The sequence below is a fragment of the Chamaea fasciata genome, unplaced genomic scaffold (genome assembly GCF_029207755.1).
Source record: "Chamaea fasciata isolate MVZ Bird 193981 ecotype frontalis unplaced genomic scaffold, bChaFas1.0.hap1 SCAF_70, whole genome shotgun sequence".
Taxonomy (NCBI): Eukaryota; Metazoa; Chordata; class Aves; order Passeriformes; family Sylviidae; genus Chamaea; species Chamaea fasciata.
The window spans coordinates 193,584-212,085 of NW_027094155.1; the positions used below are offsets into that span (position 1 = coordinate 193,584).

At 44.4% G+C, this 18,502-nt stretch overlaps 1 protein-coding gene across 1 annotated transcript in view; it reads left to right on the forward strand.

The window, feature by feature from the left end:
* Positions 1–18,502, forward strand: part of LOC136304308 (zinc finger protein 850-like) — a gene marked incomplete at its 3' end in the record, with an annotated part of 300,788 nt that overhangs the window by 129,021 nt on the left and 153,265 nt on the right. The gene's annotated exons all lie outside the window — the stretch shown is intronic.

Consider the following 18,502-nt stretch of genomic DNA (forward strand, 5'->3'; position numbering starts at 1 on the left):
TTAGCTGCTGCCCAGAAACTTTGTGCCCTGGGGATTTTTAGGCTTTTGCCCGGCTGGGCTGGAGAAATTGGTGCTGAGGCCTCTTCTCCTTCCTTTCCTTCAGGACAACAGCCAGGTGCAGCTGCTCTCCATTCAGCTTTTCCAAAAGGTGATGGGCTTGGTAGCGGATGAGGGCAAAGAGCCACTGAACACAGTTGTGAGCCAGAGCCTGCTCCCACTCTACTTGCACTGCCACGAGGTGAACGAGCGCGTGGCCAAGGTGAGGCGTTGTGTGATGCCGGTGCATCCCTGACAGGGGGCTCGGCTGCCTCCTGCCCGGGCACCTCTCCCGGCTCGCAGCCTCCTGCTGGCCCTGGCGCAGGGACGCAGGGCCCGTGCCCTGGGCTGGGCTGCGCTGCCAGCTCCCGTCTCTGCTGCTCCCCAGGCCTCTCGGGAAACGCTGCATTGTGCGGCCGGCTTCCTGAAGAGGAGCGACCTCGAGCACGTGCTGAAGACGGAGAAGCTGTTCAAGTTCACCGAGTGCGTGGTAAGGACGGCCTCTGGAGAAGCCCCCTGACGGCGGGGCTCGGTGTGCGGGGCTGGCAGCCGTGGCCCCTGCCCAGCGCCGCACGCAGGGGCTCCGGCCTGCGCCCCACACGCCGCTCCCTTCCGTGGGGCCGCGCGGGCTCTTCTCCAGGCTCCTGTGCCCCGAGTCGGGCGCCGACGGAGCGCCGGCCCAGCGGGGCCGCGGGGCGGGGCGGCACCGCGGCTCCCCGGGCAGCGCCCGGCCCTCCGCCCCCTCCGGAGCCCGGCGCCCGCTGGCCGGGCCTCGGGGCTGTGCGGGCAGCGCAGGCCGGGGCTGGGCGCCGGGAGCGCCCGGCTGAGGGGCTGAGCCCGCGCCAACCCTTCCCTCCCTCCTGCCGTTCTCTCCAGCTGGCAGACGACAAGAGTCGAGCGGCCGAACACCTGCGCCTGGCCCTGCCCTACCTGGAGCACCCACAGGAGCCCCTGCGAGAGGCGGCCATCAAGCTCATCGGTGAGCCACGAGCCCGGGCTCCCTCCCAGCCCCAGCCCCAGCCCCAGCCCCCGTCCCGGCAGCGGCATCCGCGCCCGGCGCCGTGGAGCCGCGCCTGCCCTCGGGGCCGCTGCCGCCCTCTGGCAGCCGTGCCCTGGGGCGGCAGCGTGCGGCAAGGGCCCGGGCCGAGCCCCGCCGGGGCAGGAGGCCGTGTGGCCACAGGGCTGGCAGCGCCGCTGGCAGGGCGCCGTGCCGCTGGGGCCCTGACAGGCTCTGTGTTCCCAGGGATCGCCGGGGTGCGCCTGAGGAGGCAGAAGGAAGAGCTCCAGGCCCTCAGCGAGGGTGAGTGAGGGCAGCGGGTTCTCAGCGGGGCTGCCGGGGGGAGCCGCAATGCTCGCGCAGGGGGCTGCAATCCCTGTCCTGCCTGCGGAGGGCCTGGCTCCCTGTGCGGACAAGGGCTGGCGTGCGCAGAACACGGAGAGATTTCGGGGACGCGGGCGGGGCGATTCGTGTTTAGCACCTTGCGGCGAATCCCGTTGGCCCCTCTCTCCTCTCTTGTGGTGGCCATGGCAGGAGCTGGCTCGGATGGCCCTTGGCAGGAGGGTCTCCTTGGACTCCCGCACATCCGGGCTCTGACCGGGGCTCTGTGCCTGTCTCTTCCAGCTCTTCAGGCCCTGAGAGACGACGACAGCCCCTCCCAGATAAGCCTCTTTGTCCAGCTGATGTTCGAGGAGCGAATTGCAGAACTGCAGTCATCTGCTGGCTCAGAAAAACCGGTGGCCTTAGAAGACCTTCAGGGGCCACAGAAGATGAGACCGCCTGGAGACGGAGGAGCCAGAGCTCCAGGCACAGCTGATGATTGACACAGCTGATGCCTGTGGGAAGCTCCCGTGCCTTCAACCCTCTCCCTGCCTTGCTACACCATCCGTCCCTTTTCCCTCCACCCTTCCTCCCTTTTGACAGCTCCATGTCTTCAGCCCTCAGACCATGCCCCTCCCCTTTTTTCCCTCCCAGCTCATCCCTTTGCTTTGCCTTCCATTAATAAACATTCAAAGAGAAGCTGATTGAAGGCACTGAGGTGCTTTTCCCAAAGACTGGACTCGGTTCCATGGGATCACAGACTGGTTTGGGCTGGAAGGACCTTCAAAATCACCTTCCACCACGCCAGGGTGCTCCAAACCCCAATGTCCAGCCCGGCCTTGGACACTGCCAGGGATGGACACCCCAGGATGGACACCTCGTGCCAGGACCAAGGCTGGTGCACATCAGGCACCCAAACAAGCCCCAGCAGCTGCAGCCTCGGTGGTTTTAATCCCAACCATCCAACATTTCCGAGCCGGCAGCATGGCAGTGCTGACCTCTAGTGAGAGGTCACTGGAAAAGGGAGGATTTCTTGGGATAAAGTTCCCTTCCCAAAGCCTCCGAAGGCAACACCAGAACCCTCAAAAACCAAAAAGCACGGGTGACAGTGTCCAACGAAAGGTTTTCTTTAAAAAACACCCCAAATTCACAAGGAAAGCGTCCAATCAAAGCCTCAGGGCTGGTCCCGAGGAGCCCAGAAAGGACCAGGACAGCTCAGGGGGACAGGGAGCTCCCAAACTGCTCCTTTGGGTCCCCTCATTGTCCTCCAGAATCCAGAACTTTCACCCAAAATGTCCCTCGGGAAGATGAGAATTTTCCAGGCAAGTCAAAGAAATCTCCACTGCACAAAAATCTCTTTTAAAACCAAGCTTTAAGACTGGGAGTTCTGCTTAGATTGAAACGATGAAATTCAGGATATTCTACATCAAATGCAGCTTTTTGATTCTAACGGACTCCTCTCCCTGCAGCCAAACAAACGTCAAAGGCTCCTGAGCTTTTTGTGGCACACCAGGATTCCCTGGAGCCATCCCAGGAACATTTCCTGGAGTATCCCAGGAATGTTCCCCATTCCTGGGGCTCCACAAACCTCCTGCCCCTTTACAGCAAGCTCAGCTCGGGTCAGAGATAATTGATCCAATTACCTCCAGGAGGAATGAAAGCAAAGCAAAGCGCACTCTGCAGAAGCCCTGGGAAGTCCCTGTTCAGCAAGAAGCTTTCCACTGAAATGATGGGAAAATGATGAGTTCCAGCATAGAATTCAAGGCTTTTCCCTCTGGAAGCAAAATCCAGTCCTTGCATTACCTCTTTTTATTGGTTTTAGTCACTAAGTCTTAAAAAATAAATCGGTTTTCACATTGTTCAGGCTTGGAGAGGTTAGTGCTGTTCCTGAGCTGGGATAAATTCCTGAGGCTGGGCACTTTTTGTACTTCTGGAACTGGAGATTCCTCTGCAATATTCCCTGGGGAGCCTCTCCTCACCTTTTCCTCCCCCAGAAAAACGAAGCAGAGCAAGGAAGGTGTCCAAGAAGGAGAGGCTGGAGAAGCCCCACCTCCCTCCAGGCTCATCCCAGCACTTTCCTGATGGAATTTTCCCATTTCACAGCCAGAGAGCAACCCCTGGCCCCTGACTCAGCTACTCACGGAGTAATTCGAGCCAAGAGGCTGGAGCAGGTACTCAGAGGTTCCACCAGAGCCACAATCCCCCATCAGGATCCTCTGGATTGCCCAGGAAGGAGGAGTTTTTAGGCAATATTGGAAATCTAGGATCTAGGCTTGCAGCAAAGCACGGAGCATCTGCTGGCGCTGGGCTCTGCGTCCCAGGAAATTCAGTGGATTCCTGCTTCTCCACAGGGCCAAGCTGCTATTTCAACACACTTCTGTGGGCCAGGGTTGAGAAACAGGAGGAGTAATGAGCTGGGAGCCGCAAAAAAATAAAATTCAAGACATTCCTCAGCTTCTGAAATGGGCCAACCTTCGAATCCTTTCTCTTCATTAGATTTTTCATTACTGGGAGGTTTCTTCCTGAGAACAAATCCCAGGGATTTCACTCAGAGGTGGAGTTGCTGGCTGGTAAAACCCGCCAAATCCTTTAAATAAACCCCTCAGCATTCTGGTTTTTAATCAGTGATACCTGAGTTCCAAGTTTGGACAGGTATTTATTCCTTAAACTAAAGGCATCAGTTTTTGGCAGCAATTTGGCCAAATCATCGTCCTTCTGTCTCCTGAGCCTCTCCTGCTCTTCTGCTCTGCAAAAGGAAAGCGGCGAAAGATGGTTTGCCCTGAGGGAAAAGCCTGCCAAAGCAGGGAACTGCTGTTATTTGAGTGTTAGTTCATATTTTAATGTTGTTGTTGTTGTTTGAACACCTAGGAAACGCTTTGGGGCAGCAGGTGAACGACCCTGAGAGGCGCAGGGCTCAGTAACTCAGTGTAAAGAAAGAGAGAGGCTGATTTCTGCAGGTTCCTTTTATTTCACTCCAAGATTTCAGTAGAAAGAGAAACCTTTTGGTTTTTCCCCAGATTACAAGGTGCTCCTTTTAGGATTTTTTCAGATGTATCTCAGGAGGAAAGAGCATTTACCTCTCTCACCTGTGGAAGCAGCCTGGGTTTGTGCACACTGCCAGAAAGAGTCAAACATGCCCACAGGCTTTAGTGCGTGTTGCTTAAACACATGCTCTGGACATTTTCCTACTGGCAGCAGAAAGGATGATGGGGACAGTTACATCAATTGAACTGAACTCTAGAATTCCATATCTAGTTTTTTAGTTCCTTTTTTTATGCATTTGCAAACCATCATCTTACCTTCTGCCCCTTCTCTTACTGTTATTGGATATTGTCTTGTTGGATGTAATGTTTTAGGGTAGCTCAAAATAAATTTTAACAGCTTGAGATTTCCTGACACCTTAATTATAGAGGTTGTAAGTCAGTCCGTATTTTTTTCTGACAGATGCCTCATTTTTATACCTCAAGCTTAGTGTATTAAAGTCTCTACTGTTTCAGAACCCACAGTTATCATGGATACAAAGAACAGTTTAAAATGCATCATTCAGTAATAGATACAAAGCTGAGGGGCAAATGGGCATCATGTACCCTTTGTGAGAAACCAACTCTAAAAGCTGTACAGACACATTGCCACTCACATCTCAGGGAAGGGATAGATTTTTTCATTTAGGTCAGCAGGAAATGGAAATTTTCTGGCAGTTTGAAACTTATCACCAACTCCTGAAGTTTTGTGCAAAATCCCAGTGTGTAACATCTGGGTATTTTGCAAAGTCACCTGGCTGCAAACCTCAGCCTCCAACAAATGAAGTGCAGCTCAGCTGTGAGGATTTTTCTGTAACATCTTTAGAACATAAGAGGTAACTAAAACCAGTTCTGTTGCCTAGTGTTACAAAATTGATTACAACTACATGCAGTAACTGCTTTAGACTTGGGAGTTATTTTTAAAAGAAAAAAAGTCCACCACATAAAACATTGCCCAAAAAATCCCCTTGCAAGGTAGTTTTAATGAATCTTTCATGGTTCAATGAGCTATTGTATTAGGTCATTCTCCTGATGAAGCAATGCTCCAATCTCATTACATTTAGTCAGAAAGAAACAAGCTGCTAGTGTTATTGGATTTCTTATAATTAGTTAAAAAGCAATTTTTTAGAATTTCCTTTCATAGGGTTGGGGGAGGAGGGAAGTTGAGACAAGTAATATTGTGCTGCATATAAGTAAAATATAGTGCTCCACACACAATAACCATTCCCAGCTGAGATGTGCTTTAAGGTTTGGGTAAGTCAGCCTCTTTCTCCTGTATCCTTCCTTCCCGCTCCTGTCATCTCTGCTTTTCCAAACAGCAAACCTGAGAACAAGCTCAAAAGGCTGAAAGTCCAAAGGAAAAACACCAGGCAGTCCCCAGAGCTGGTGGTAATTAATAGAAAGTGAATCAGTTGCTTTGTATAGCAGATAAAGGAAAAGCCCAGCCAGAATAACCTGCCTCATCATCACATTGTGTTCCCAACAGAAATTAATTTTGTGAGCTGTGGGAGTTTGAAACAAACATGTGAGGGCTAAAAAGACCTAATGCCATCATCCCAGCGTGGAGAGGAAGATTGAAAGGTGCTTTCAGGAGAACGGCTGCAGTCTCTGGGTAGCGACAATGTTTTCCCCCCTGTGGCCTTTATGAAAAAAGAGTACAATAAATAGTGCCACATGTCTGCACAGCTGGAACATCTGTGACTGGTTGGCACAAATTTACAATCCTACCTGACCGCCTGAATCTGGCTGTAATTGACAGACACGGCCGTAATGGCAACATCCTATCGATCTTCCCTGGGACCAGAGCACCTCAGGCTTGAACGACTAAATTGTGCTAAAAGAGCACGAGATCCCTCAAACATTCACAGAGAAAAAAAAGCATTCTCACATTTTAGAACGTACGCCTGATTTTTCATACGAGCCCAAAGGCAGCCTGCACAAGTTGATGTAAAGGCATCTGATGAAGGTTGCTAAATACACAGAAGCTCATTAAGTGCCTGCTTCAAAAGAGCTGGAGCCTGGAAAAACTTTTCAAAATACCAAGTATGCTTATCCGGCATCTGGGTAGAAATCTGCTGTCAACACAGCTAGAAATGGGCTCATTGAACTCCATGGAGTTCTCCTAAATCCTTGTTTAACACGAGATATAACGTATGTGATTGCAAGTCCTTGTATGTAGGTGATAAAGCAGCCCATCCACAACAAAATAAATGCTATTTTATAAAACTACAGCTTCTTATTCAACATGCTGAAGGCACCTAAAAGTTTTGCAGTGCAGCATGAACTATATTAGCCCAAGTAAACAGCATGAAAACACAACTGGTGCGAGCAAAAACCCTCTCAGGTTTTCAATACCTCCACTCTCCTCCCCACATTCAAGTTTCCTCTAGATTCAAGATTATTCTAGTATAAATTCCTAAAGACATGATTCCATCTTTATACTAGTTGGCGTTTTTATTTATTCCCACTAAAATGTGTTTTGCAGAAAAATATTTTCCAATACAAAACTTCAAAACATTTCACAGACATACTTCAGAAAAGAAGAAAATCATAGGTTTGCTAAGGAATTCACAGGCCTGCCGTGCATAACTACAAACCTCTTTCAGCTGTGATCAAGACACCTTCTGTAGTTATAAATCTTAAAACTTAAGTCTTATTTACTGGATAGAAGCTTGGGGTTTTTTGTTTTAGTTTTTTGGGGGCTTTGGGGGGTTTTTTTGCTTGGTTAGTTTTTGAGGTTTTTTGTTGGTTTTGGTTTTGGTTTGGTTGGTTTTTATTTTGATTATGTTGGTTTTATAAGAAAGAAAAAGCATGCTGTGATAAGACTGTGAGATTTTTTTTTCCTGGGTTCATTTCTTGCTTTGGGAAGCACTGCCTTTTTAACAATATTTGCAAAAGAGGTTGAGGGATACACTGAAACACACTCTAAAATACTACAGAGATAAACAGGGATCCACCATCCCTGTGCCCTGGATTCCTATCCCTCATTCCCACTCCTGGAAATGCTTTTGATAACAATAAAACATGTTGAACTCTTTTTTGTACTCGCTGACACCACTGCTAAATCCCAATAAGATATAAAAGATTTGCAGCTTGCTTGGATTTACATCCAAAAGAAACAAAAGGCACAAGACTGGGAAAGGGTGAAAAGTCCTCCACAAAAGCAGTCATGCTTTGCAATGTCCAAATGAAGGAAGACACACAAATATTTTCAGGAAGACCGAATGTAGAATGGAAACACTTGGAGATGGGCAAAAATAATAGAAAAGTGAGCAACCTGAAACTCCTGGCATGCCCAGAGACCTCCTGACACCACGCCAGCCTTAAAACAGAGCTACTGCTGCTCACAGAATAACCATTCGAGGGAGGCTATTTTGAATTATTTCACACAATTTCAGTTCCCAAAGGGGCTATATAGCACTATTGGTAGTCATCTGTACTACAATCATTGATCTTAACTTTAATTATTATTAATGCAAAAATATTTATGAACCAAAGCTATTCCCTTCCATTTCTCTGTCCCTTTCAAAGCTGCTGAGAGCTGGATAACTAAGCGAAGGAGTGCCCTCTGGGAAGTCAGCGGTGATTGCCTCATCCTCAAACGGGAAATTGGAAATTCAGAGTAGGGCAAGAAGCTTAACTCCAGCTATTGAACAGCTGCCATAAAAGAAAGAGTTAAGTAGACAAGGGCACTTGTGTGGAGAAGAGGCAGCTGAAGAAAAGGTAAAAACCAGACAGCTGTGAATGCAGGCACTGAACAGAAAGCAATTATTCTTTTTTAGAAGAATATGGAAACATCAAACTAAACCAGCAGAATGAAGACCAGGATTCCTCGCAATGTGCAATGGGGACACTTTTGGACAATCCTATGTCCCAGGTGCACAGCTAGGGACTCTTCCAGAGCCAAAAGACTAGACTGGAAATCTCCTTAACTGGATTTAGCACATGTCTGCAGCTTCATTGTGATCAGAGGAACACTCACCGTAAAGGTAAAATCCCCAGGAAGCCACACACAGCACACTGTGGAACAAGCAATTTCCTCTTAACCCATTTTAGTTCCTTTGCCAAGACCCAAAACCAGAAGAATGCCAGCAAAGTGGATTTTTCCCCTGATATACCTAATCTTTCTATCAATTAAATGTATTCCCAAATCTTTTAATGGATGGGTTTTAGTTATTACTTCTACCACTTAAAAAATAGTCTCAATAATTTCCTTAAAAATCGCTGAAGCAAGGCACCATTCAAATGAAGGATACAATTAAATGGGGCTATTGATAAAAATTTTCTCCATATTCAGAATTTTTCCTGTGATTTACATGCATTAGCAAAAGCAGTATCAACTCTTCCCTGCCAGAGTAGTTGAGCATCTTCCTGCTACTAATTCAGCACACATATTTCAGCCATTACCCAGGGAATGCAGTGATTAGGCAGCTTTCCAGTAAACAGTCCTTAAAACAGTTCATAAAAATTCCATTTAGAAAAAGGTTGGTTTCCTGCTCGAGAATTTGATAAGATGTTGCAATTACTGCTTAGGGATATGTTTCAAGTCCACCAAGTGAGGTAAATTCCATTTCCACATACGCTATCATAGCGTTTGCAGGTTAAAATGCCATAAAGTAGTTCTTACGTACTCAGAAGATGCAATTAATTTGGGTGCTGCTTTTTTAGAAACACACGCTTAGAAAATCCTAACAACTTGCAATGAAAAAAGTGAAAATACCCATAAAACAGGCCACAAAAGGCAGATTCTCAAGTAGAAATCTAGTGGCATTGTCTGAATCACAACTTGCCCAGATCAAAAACTGTTCCTAGTAATGGAGAGAAAACAGCATCACAATCTATATATTCTTTTGACATCCCACCTGAGGTAAGACCCCTAGTTCAAAGGTCCCAGAATAACCAGAAACAGTCAGTTTTACAGGTTACAAGGAAATCAAAGAAATACTCAAATTTTGGCACAGTAATTCCTAAACTTAGAGCATCAGTTTGTTATCCATAAATGGAAAGCATTTAGCTTGTCTTAACAACTTCCTAAAAAAAACAAGATTCAATTGCAACATTTATTATCTAAAAGTGTTCTGGTCAAAATAAAAATGAAACTCAAAATTATGAACCCTTTTTATGAAAATAGCTGATACTTATTAAGCAATAAACTCTTGCTCTCTCCTGTTTTTATTTCCTCAAAAAAGCAACATAAACTAAAAGAATGTAATCTCATGTGTTCAGGCTCCATATATGTTGTTTTGAGAAAAGGCTTTATAACAGCATCATTGAGGGCTCTTTAAGAAACTAAATCTTTCTAGTTTAATAGAGTGACAAGGTGTATATGAGGGCATCAAATGAAAAGGAAAATGAGCTGTCACAATAAATTGTCACAATTGAGGGGAAGAGGAAAAAAATGAGATCCTTTGATTTGAACACACTTTGGAGCAGAGCATGGAGAGATAGGAGAATGATCTCTGTGAGATGAATAAGTTGCCTCTCCTGCTGCATTTGTTTTGGGGTGGGTGAATCATTTCTTGAGGATTTTTTTTTTAAAAGTTGGATTTGACTTGGTTGATATTCCTTTCAGCATCTAGATTTTCTATTTTGGCTTGTATTTTTCATACAAGAACCATGTTTTTAGAGCAGATAGCTGGTCCTGCAGTATAGGCAGATCTCATAAGGGCAGGAGGATAAGGAAATACACCGGAAAGGACAATATTGAAGGTTTTATCAAGTTTGACCTCCTGGCAGTTGAAGCAAGTTGTCCCTCAAGGTCTTGTGGGAGCTGTTTCAAGTGAAGAGAGCACGAGTCACAAACACAGTGAAGATCTCTGACTAATTCTAAATCGGGTAAAGAATTAGCCCCTTCACCATCACGCCTGGATTTTTACCTGGGGAGAATGTCTATGGAAAAAGATTGTGGCTGTTCTGAAGGACTAATGTCCAAGGCAGCCGAAAATCTGCATTGGCTGATGTGTTGTGTGTCCTCCCTCCTCCCAGTGTTTTCAGTCAGTGTGTCAGAGCCTTTCCTGGCATGTGAGACATTCCTTGAAGTGTTGAAATGGTTCCTTGGGACTCCCTCACTCTTGGCAAAAAAAGTAGGAGGAGGAAGGACAAATCTCGCTCCCTCCGCTTCCAAGGAGTGTATATTGTGTGTTGTATACTCCCTTGGGGTGTTTGCCACCTTTCCTGAGGGTGAACTTGTAGGATTTGTTGCAAACTTATTCACAAGAAATGTTGTGTGTACCTATTAGAGTTTTAGAGTGAGTTAGGGATTTGGCAAAGGTGAATTGTTTAAGTTGAAAATAATTTTTGGGTGTAACAGATCAACCCCTGCATACTGCAGATAAAAATACTTGCAAGAACCTTTCCCTTTTTCATTTATCATTATGCACACTGCTTCACTGGAAAAGGCCTCACAGGATGTGTTTGGAGAGGAGCCAGCTTTTCCATTAAACAACAAGGAATATTTTACTTTTGAAAGAAAGAGACAAAAACATGCCATTTTTTTAAATGGCACGTTCTTAGTTATCAGATTAACAACATTTTTGGAGGGGTATTCAAGCAAGTATTAAGCGTAAAACATACAAATAAACGTACTCTTACTTTCAGCAATCCTTTAAGAACTAGAGACTTCTCTTAAAGCAGGATCCCTTTCCTTCTGGGTGGATCACCTTTAGGTATTCCTCCAAACAAGCTGCAGCTGTCCCATGTGACACTGGCAGGGGCAGCTCTGGGCCGTGGTGCTTCCCCAGGAGTTTTTGGCGGCTGACTCTTGCTTAGGTAATTTAGTAATTGTGCTGCCACCTTCGGGATCCCCAAAAGGTCTGTCTCCCACGTGCCTGCATGTTGCAAGACTATATTTCTTTCCCATATGTTCCTCTTTTCTGTGCATGATTGGTCTTTGTACAGATAAAGTAGGGGTTTTAGCACTTGTTAATGAATTAATTAAATGGTGGATGTACTGATGTAATCTATACAAAATGATTCTGTTAGATACTTTGGAGACTTCTGTTTTGCTTGTGTGATCTTTACTATTTGAGGGAAACTTTCAAACTCCTGATGGGCCTTGAGTGATTTTTACTTCTTGGACAGACCATGCTTCTCTTGTCTTTCTACTTGTTGTCCCCTTAATTTTAGCCCCTAGAGGGCTAAACTTTCCAGTTTCATTAAATAAATCATAAATAGTTCAGTTTATAAATAATATAGATGTTCATTGTGTATTTTTATATAATTTAATTTTGTCCCCTACAGGGTTAAAATTTGGAGGGTGAGTGCTACTCTTCAGGAAAACCTGGTGATGGAACAAATGAGGTGCAGCTGGCATCAGTCAAGGTTTCAGTTGGACAGAGTGGAAACTCTGCAGTTGGACCAAGTGCCTTCATCAGAGCAGCAAGTTCCAGAGCTCCTTCACTGTGGCACCTTCGGGCTTGGTGGAAGGAGAACCTGACACAGTGAGTGTAAAGCAACGACACCTGAGCTTGCAGAGTCTGTGGCTGAGTAAAATCTGGTCTAAGTTCTGTTGTTTTACAGAAGAAAAATGTTGTAGCTGATCTGTCAAACACAGTAGACTCAAAGTGAGGGCCTGGAAGTGACTCTGTAAGAAGAAATGGCTTATAAAAGAGGGTAAAAAAGTGTGAGCTGGCTGCTGAAGATTGATAGCAGAGATTTTTTTTTGTCTTGGTTGTCGCACTAGTGATTCCACGTGGTATGTTTGGATGCTTTTCAGTTTAGATTGCTATACAAGTATGAAGTTTGTCTTGCCCTCTCTTTGTTGGGCAGCTTTATGGCCATGATACTCAGGAAATTATGAGCTTTCTTTAGGTTGATTTATACTGTTGGCTGGGGATTATTTGTGGTTTTTTTTTCTGCTTGAGGTCTCAACCATTAACAAACAAACGTGTGCTGGACTTCAGCTTTGTGCATAAACCTCCAAAGTGGAAAAAGGCCTTTGATATTTCCTGCATTTCTGTTATAAAGTAGCTATAAGTGGTACAGTTTTGGGGGTGGGTGACTCACTTCTTGAGGATTTTATTTTTAGAAGTTGGATTTGACTTGGTTGATATTCCTTTCAGCATCTAGATTTTCTATTTGGGCATGTATTTTCCACGTTGACTTTAATGATCATAGTGTCAAAAAGTCAATATGCTGTTGTAGAAGTGAGAAGTTTGCCTGAGTGCTTGATTCCAGGGAGGAGAAATAGAAGAAAATAAGTAAATACTGTTGCAGTTTGTCTATTTAAAAGCTCTATTTAATATATTTTTTACCGTGTTGCTTGCTGAGTTTAATCAGAGTCCGAATAGATTTCAAAGCTTCTCTCCAGTTTTAGGAAGCTTGGAGATGGCAATTTCAAGATTATCTCATCTTGTTGGCGTGGTTTCTTTCTAGGAAGGCTAAATGGTACATCAGAATCTGCTTTGTTTTTCCAGAAGCATCAGTACTTCATGGTATTGTGGAAAAGTTCAAGTCATTACCGTGCCAACCCGTCACAGTTAATTTTTTGGCAGAATGAATCCATACCAACCAATGGTTTCAATCGATTTCTCATGCAGATTCTGCAGTAGATGTGCAGATCTGTTGATTAGCTCAGCCTGTTGGAAGAGTGGGGTCTGCCCCATTTGTTGTCCTTGGGGACAGTCGTGGCTGGGTTATTGCTGTGGGCCTGTCAGCTCACAAGGAAATGCCCTTCAGCTCTTACCCTGACTCAGATCAGCATGAGGAACATCATGACATTATAGTTATTTTTTTAAAAATGTTTTTCATGTATTTGTCAACTTGTACTGCTGCTGCATAAATTCGTTAGGAGTCTTTGTGGAGTGCTGAGCACGGTTGTGGTAAATGAGTTTTGCAGGTGTGGATTGGTGGAATTGCAGTTTGGCCTGCAGTGTGTTTTAGTCTCCTTTGTGAGTGTTTCCCCACCCCTCACCTGGCTGTAACATGTATAAGTGCCCAAGTGAGCAGTTATTTACCTGTGGCAAGTCTGTTGTACCTAACCTCAGGAAATTGTACACCTCCTGGCCCTATTTACCTTGATCTTATTCCATAAAATCTTCATGCTGATAATCTGCGCAGCTCAGAGGCACTGAAAGATGATCTGCCAAACGAGAGAATACTTGCTCTGAACTCTGTGGAGGCCCTCAGGAGTCATTCTGATTGATGTCTAGGGATTTCCCAAGGATTTGACATGCTTGATCTTGAGCTTGTAATTAATTGTCAGAGCTGCTCTCAGCTTTAGAAATGGGTTTCTACTAACTGGCCCAAAATAGCGATGTTGGGCTTTGAAACTGTTGCCGTTTATGTGTGAAATCAATTGCACCAAGAGCATGCTGTTTTCATGAGTAACAAAAAGGATCCTGTTCTGTAATGTCATCCCATCTGTTGGAAAATGTTAGCACCTCTCATTTCACAAGGCTTTTTTTTTGTACACGGCAAGGATGCATTAAATTTAGTCACGTGCAGAAAGAAATCTGCACCTGGATACTCGTTGTAAAGGCACTAGATATGTGTGATTTCTCTGTATTTTAACACTTATTTGAATACAATAGATGAAGCTGGTCAGATGATGAAAGGGCTCTTTGGCTATTGAAAGTCCTCTTGCCACCTCATCTCTCCTACTGTCAGTGTATGCCTGCCAGTTAATAATAGCTTGAAACTGGTATAGTTTCAAGCTATTTTTTGCCCATTTCCCTCTTGGTTGCCATCAAAAGAACAGGTTCTATTAGGGGAGCCTTTCTTCCTGTAAGTAAATCGATGTTTAGTGAAGAGAAAATGCATGGCAGTGGTGGAAACTTAGCAGAGCTTCCTGCTCCTGCTGCACTGCTCATCATCCCATTTATCCGTGGGGAAGGAGGGCAGTGTCTCTCTTTAGGATATCATGCCCTGACTCGGGGAGATTTACCTGGTGGTCCCACCCCAGAATGGTCCATAGGAAGCCTGGCAGGCTGCCAATTTCTTGGTTAGACTGAGGAATCTAAGGGGCTAAAACCAGGAGAATATGTTCTGCCTGTGTTACGTGATAGACATGAGCAACGTGTTATCACAGAGATGTGACAGGGACCTTGTTAGGCCCAGCAGATGTTTTAGTCCTGGCTCTCCTACTCTGAATGTGAGAGCTGGAAACATGCTGGCAGTGTAGTGCACATCCTCAGAGGACGGAAGGTAATTTGACAGCTCACTGTAACCCTCTTCAATAATGTTGACTCTTCTGGCATCGGTTTGTTGAGAATGTGGCTTCTCATGTGGAAAACCGAGACTTTTTGTAGTAAAAATACGGATTTCTTTTCCTGATTTGGTTTTCTTTTTTTTCTGGCTTAGGTTAGAAGAGAGAAATATTTGAATGTAGCATTGACGTGTTTAATTTCTAAGCTTTATTTGGAGACTTTGAAATAGTGAAAATACGTAAGCATTATTGAAGGAATAAAGTGTTCTTGTTTGATGCATTCGACTGTTCTTTTCTTTCTGAGAATCTGTGTTTTTAGAGATACCAGGCAGTACTTTTTCCTTTAGCAGTACCAGAGTCCTGCTGTCTGTCTCAAGAGAAGGCAGAAAAGGTCAGATAAGAACTGTTTAGATAAGATAGGTGGCATTTCTGTCAGTTCTCAATAGCCGCCGGTGAACCAGATGAGGAGCTGCACAAAACTGAAAACAAACAAGTAATGTTGCTCTGTCCCTGTCCCCCAAGTCCAAAAAATCCTCTCAATGCCCTCAAGCTGCTGTCTTAGTGAAGGGCATCTTTCGTCTTGAGTGCAAGTTTAGAAAATGTTTTGTTGTACTGGTTATGTTAATTAAAGCGATGTTTGTTTTCCAAGACAGTGATTCAGAGGGCTGTCCTGCTCTGCATCATTACCTGTCACAGCAAAGAGAAAATATTAAGATGGGAAACTGAGATTGGTGTAAAATTCTGTCTTATCTGCAAGGTATATCAGCAGTGTATTTCATAGAGCTTGATTGTATCCAAGATTCCAGGGGGCTCCTGGTGTCAGGTGAGAATCCTTCTTTATGGAAAGCACTTGCTCTTTTCCTATTGATATTGGTGAGCCAAAGAAACTGTTTTTTGCTGCTTCTTGTAGCAAACCAAGTGCGAAATGTGAGATGTAGCAGCACTGCCTAAGCCTCTCTGGCAGCCTCATGCAGTAGCCTGCTTTTAATATTGGTTGGTAAGATGACAGCACTTTGCTGCCAGTCTGTGAGGTATCCATGTAAGGTGGGTTATCTTTGCTCAGGTGCCTGGAGACTTGTTCTTACAAGAGATACAAACAATGCATTTGAGAATTTGGCACATCTGGGACATTTTATCTTGCTCTTGGAGAAAAAGGTCAAATGCTCCACAGCCTGTTTCTCTTAAATAGCAGAAAATCCCAGCATGGATTGAAGATTTGACCCCCATTAAAATACATCAGATCTAACATAGCTGTGTGGTTTTAGCTGTGTACATAAATACAGAACTGCAGATGAATATTTAAGCACTCCTAGTGTAAATAGAAATACGCAGATGCACATGCTAGGCATCCTCATGCATGCCTACAGCTGCAGAGAAAATGTACAGCAGGCAAAGGACTTTCGGATACAATGAAATGAATGGCTTTATTAAGATCTTAGTTCCTCATTAAAAGTACTGAGAAGTAGAACTTGTATGAAAGACTAAAGCTGGGATTTCAGATTAATGTGTGTGGATAGTCAAGATGAACTCAATTCTGAAACGTAAGAGTGTCTATGGAGATCTGTTGAACTGTGTTCATGTATATCACTGTTTCTTCTTGTCCCAAGGTTTTTTTTTTTTAATTTGGGTTTGCCGTTGTGCAGTTTTAGGAAGGTTAATATTTAGTGCAATTTAGAAGTCCTAAAGAAAGCAAGTGTTTTAATACAAGACATTTCTCCCACTGTTTTAAGAGGAAAAAATGATCTTGTGTCAATGGTATGGACTCTTATCCTCCTGCTTCAGTATTCAATTATTTTGATTCTTCTAAATTTTCAGCATGATGTGCATAACAAATTGGCCTCTTAAGTGATAGATATTTTTTGAAGGTTTGCTCAATTGTGCTTTCAGATTTTTCATTCACCTTCTGGTGGCTTGGCTGGGTCTGCATACACAAGTGCCTGAACTGAACTATCATTAGCAAGTTCAGTTTTTCCTCTTCTGCTCTTCATGGCCTCTAAGTTTTTCTTGTCTGCTGTCTTTGCAAACCAGTTTTTCTGCAGGGTCACTTTAAATCACCTGGTGTAACAAATCCGAGTATGACAAATGTGTTCATGAGGGAATGTGTCTTGCTTGTTGTGGCCATCAAAATAGGTTTCACATGGTAGAAATTTGATAGTATATCTACAGTTCTCCAATCTTGCTTTTGCCAGTGTCCTTGAGTTCAGTTTTTTAACAGTCACAATGAGCTACTGACTAGCTGGCATTGAAAAAATTTGACTTTACCCTCAGGGGCCACTGTAGGCTTTGTTCTGATAAATACTTGTCCAAACCTCCCCATTATTTTTTCTTCAAGACAGAAAATGTGACACAGGGTGCTGTGCCTGTTATCTCCCACCTAGACTTGTTTGGTTGGTTTGTTGTTTTTTTTTTTTTTTCCTTTGAGAGAAACTTCAACCTTTTTATTCATTGACCTGGTGAATACTTTATCAATGTATTAAAGTCCTTTTATTAGTGTGGATTTTTTTTAAAGTTTAAAATAAAAATCAGGGAAATATTCTAATTCTATGATTTATATGGTTGGTTCTACTCCAGAAGAAAGCTTAATTGTTGAAATATTTCTGAGTTCCTGTGTTCTGATTTCTTGAGTAGTCTGTGCTAAGTCTTGAGCAGAAACTTGCAGAAGAGCTGCAGGATTGAAGGAGAGCAGAAGTGACACGAAGTAAAGTTCTCTTGGGAAATCTTATGGAGGTTAAGCAAGTGCAGCAGGATTTGAGCAATGCTGCTCAGTCCACTTGTTCATGTGTGGATGCCAGGGTGGAGGAGGCTGGAATTGGGAGCCAAGATCGCTTAGAGGTGTGTCTGTGAGAGAAGCCAACTGCAATCTGCTGGTTTCTGGTGACTTTAGAGGTACCTGTCCAGTGTTAGTCCTGTCTCCTACTGGAGCAAGCTATTGATCACTTGGCCAAAAATGTTGCTGCTTTAAAGAACTTCCCCAAACTTTAGGGAATAGTGGGACTGTCATTAAGAAAGAGATATAATTCCAAGCACTTTCTCTTGGTTTTAAATGCTGACTTCATGGGGTTTTTCCCCTAAGAGTAGGAGGGCTTCATGTAAGTCTTGAAACTGCTGGTGGTTGATAGGCTTTTATTTATTTAATCAGGGCAGTGCATGTTACACAACTGACAGCAAAGGGATCAGGGCGGGAAATATTTTTTACCAGGCATCAACATGCTGCTGTGCTGTTGGGAGAAAGTGGAGATTGCTTTGCCAGCACCATCTGGGAGCCTCTGCTTGGCTGTATGGTAGGCAGACCTTTTGTGAATCAGAGGAGAATTGCCTTTGGAATAAAGCCTCTTGGTGGCAGGTTTTTTAATCTGCTGCACTGACAGAATTGCTCCATCTTGTCCTCTTAATGCAAGCGTGTGTGCCAAATCTGCCTGAAGGGATCTGTATCCAGGAGAGAAGGAAATGGTGATGCCTCTGAAAGGTGCTTGCCTTCTTTTGCGAGACCAAATAAACTTTTGGTGGCTTTGTGGGGCTGCAGCTGGCACTCTTGGGTTATATATTCTTCTTATATAAACGTAGTACACACTTTAAATTTATTGTTGGAGGAAAGAATAGAAGTGTTGGCTGTGACTTGCAGAGGCAAACAGCGTATGCTGTGTGTATAATTGTCAGTTTCCTTAAAAATAATGTTTCAGAGTCTGTGTCTCCTCAAGATGGTGGCAGAGATACCAGAGTGCCCCTGGTGGGCTTCAGGGGTGGAGGGATGGATGCAGTGTTTGCCTGTGGAAGAGGTGGGGTGGCGAATATATCGAGTTGTATGAAATGGCATTTACAGAACTTGCAAATAAGAGCTTCAGCTGTTGAAGCTTCCTGCCCTGAAGTGTTTGTGATTTAGTCTCTCCTCTCTGAAGAGCACCTAGGTAGGTTTTTTTGGTTTTTTTCCCCTGTGTGGGGCAAGGTGGAGAAGAAAGAAGCGGGTATGAAGAGAGCAAATTGAAC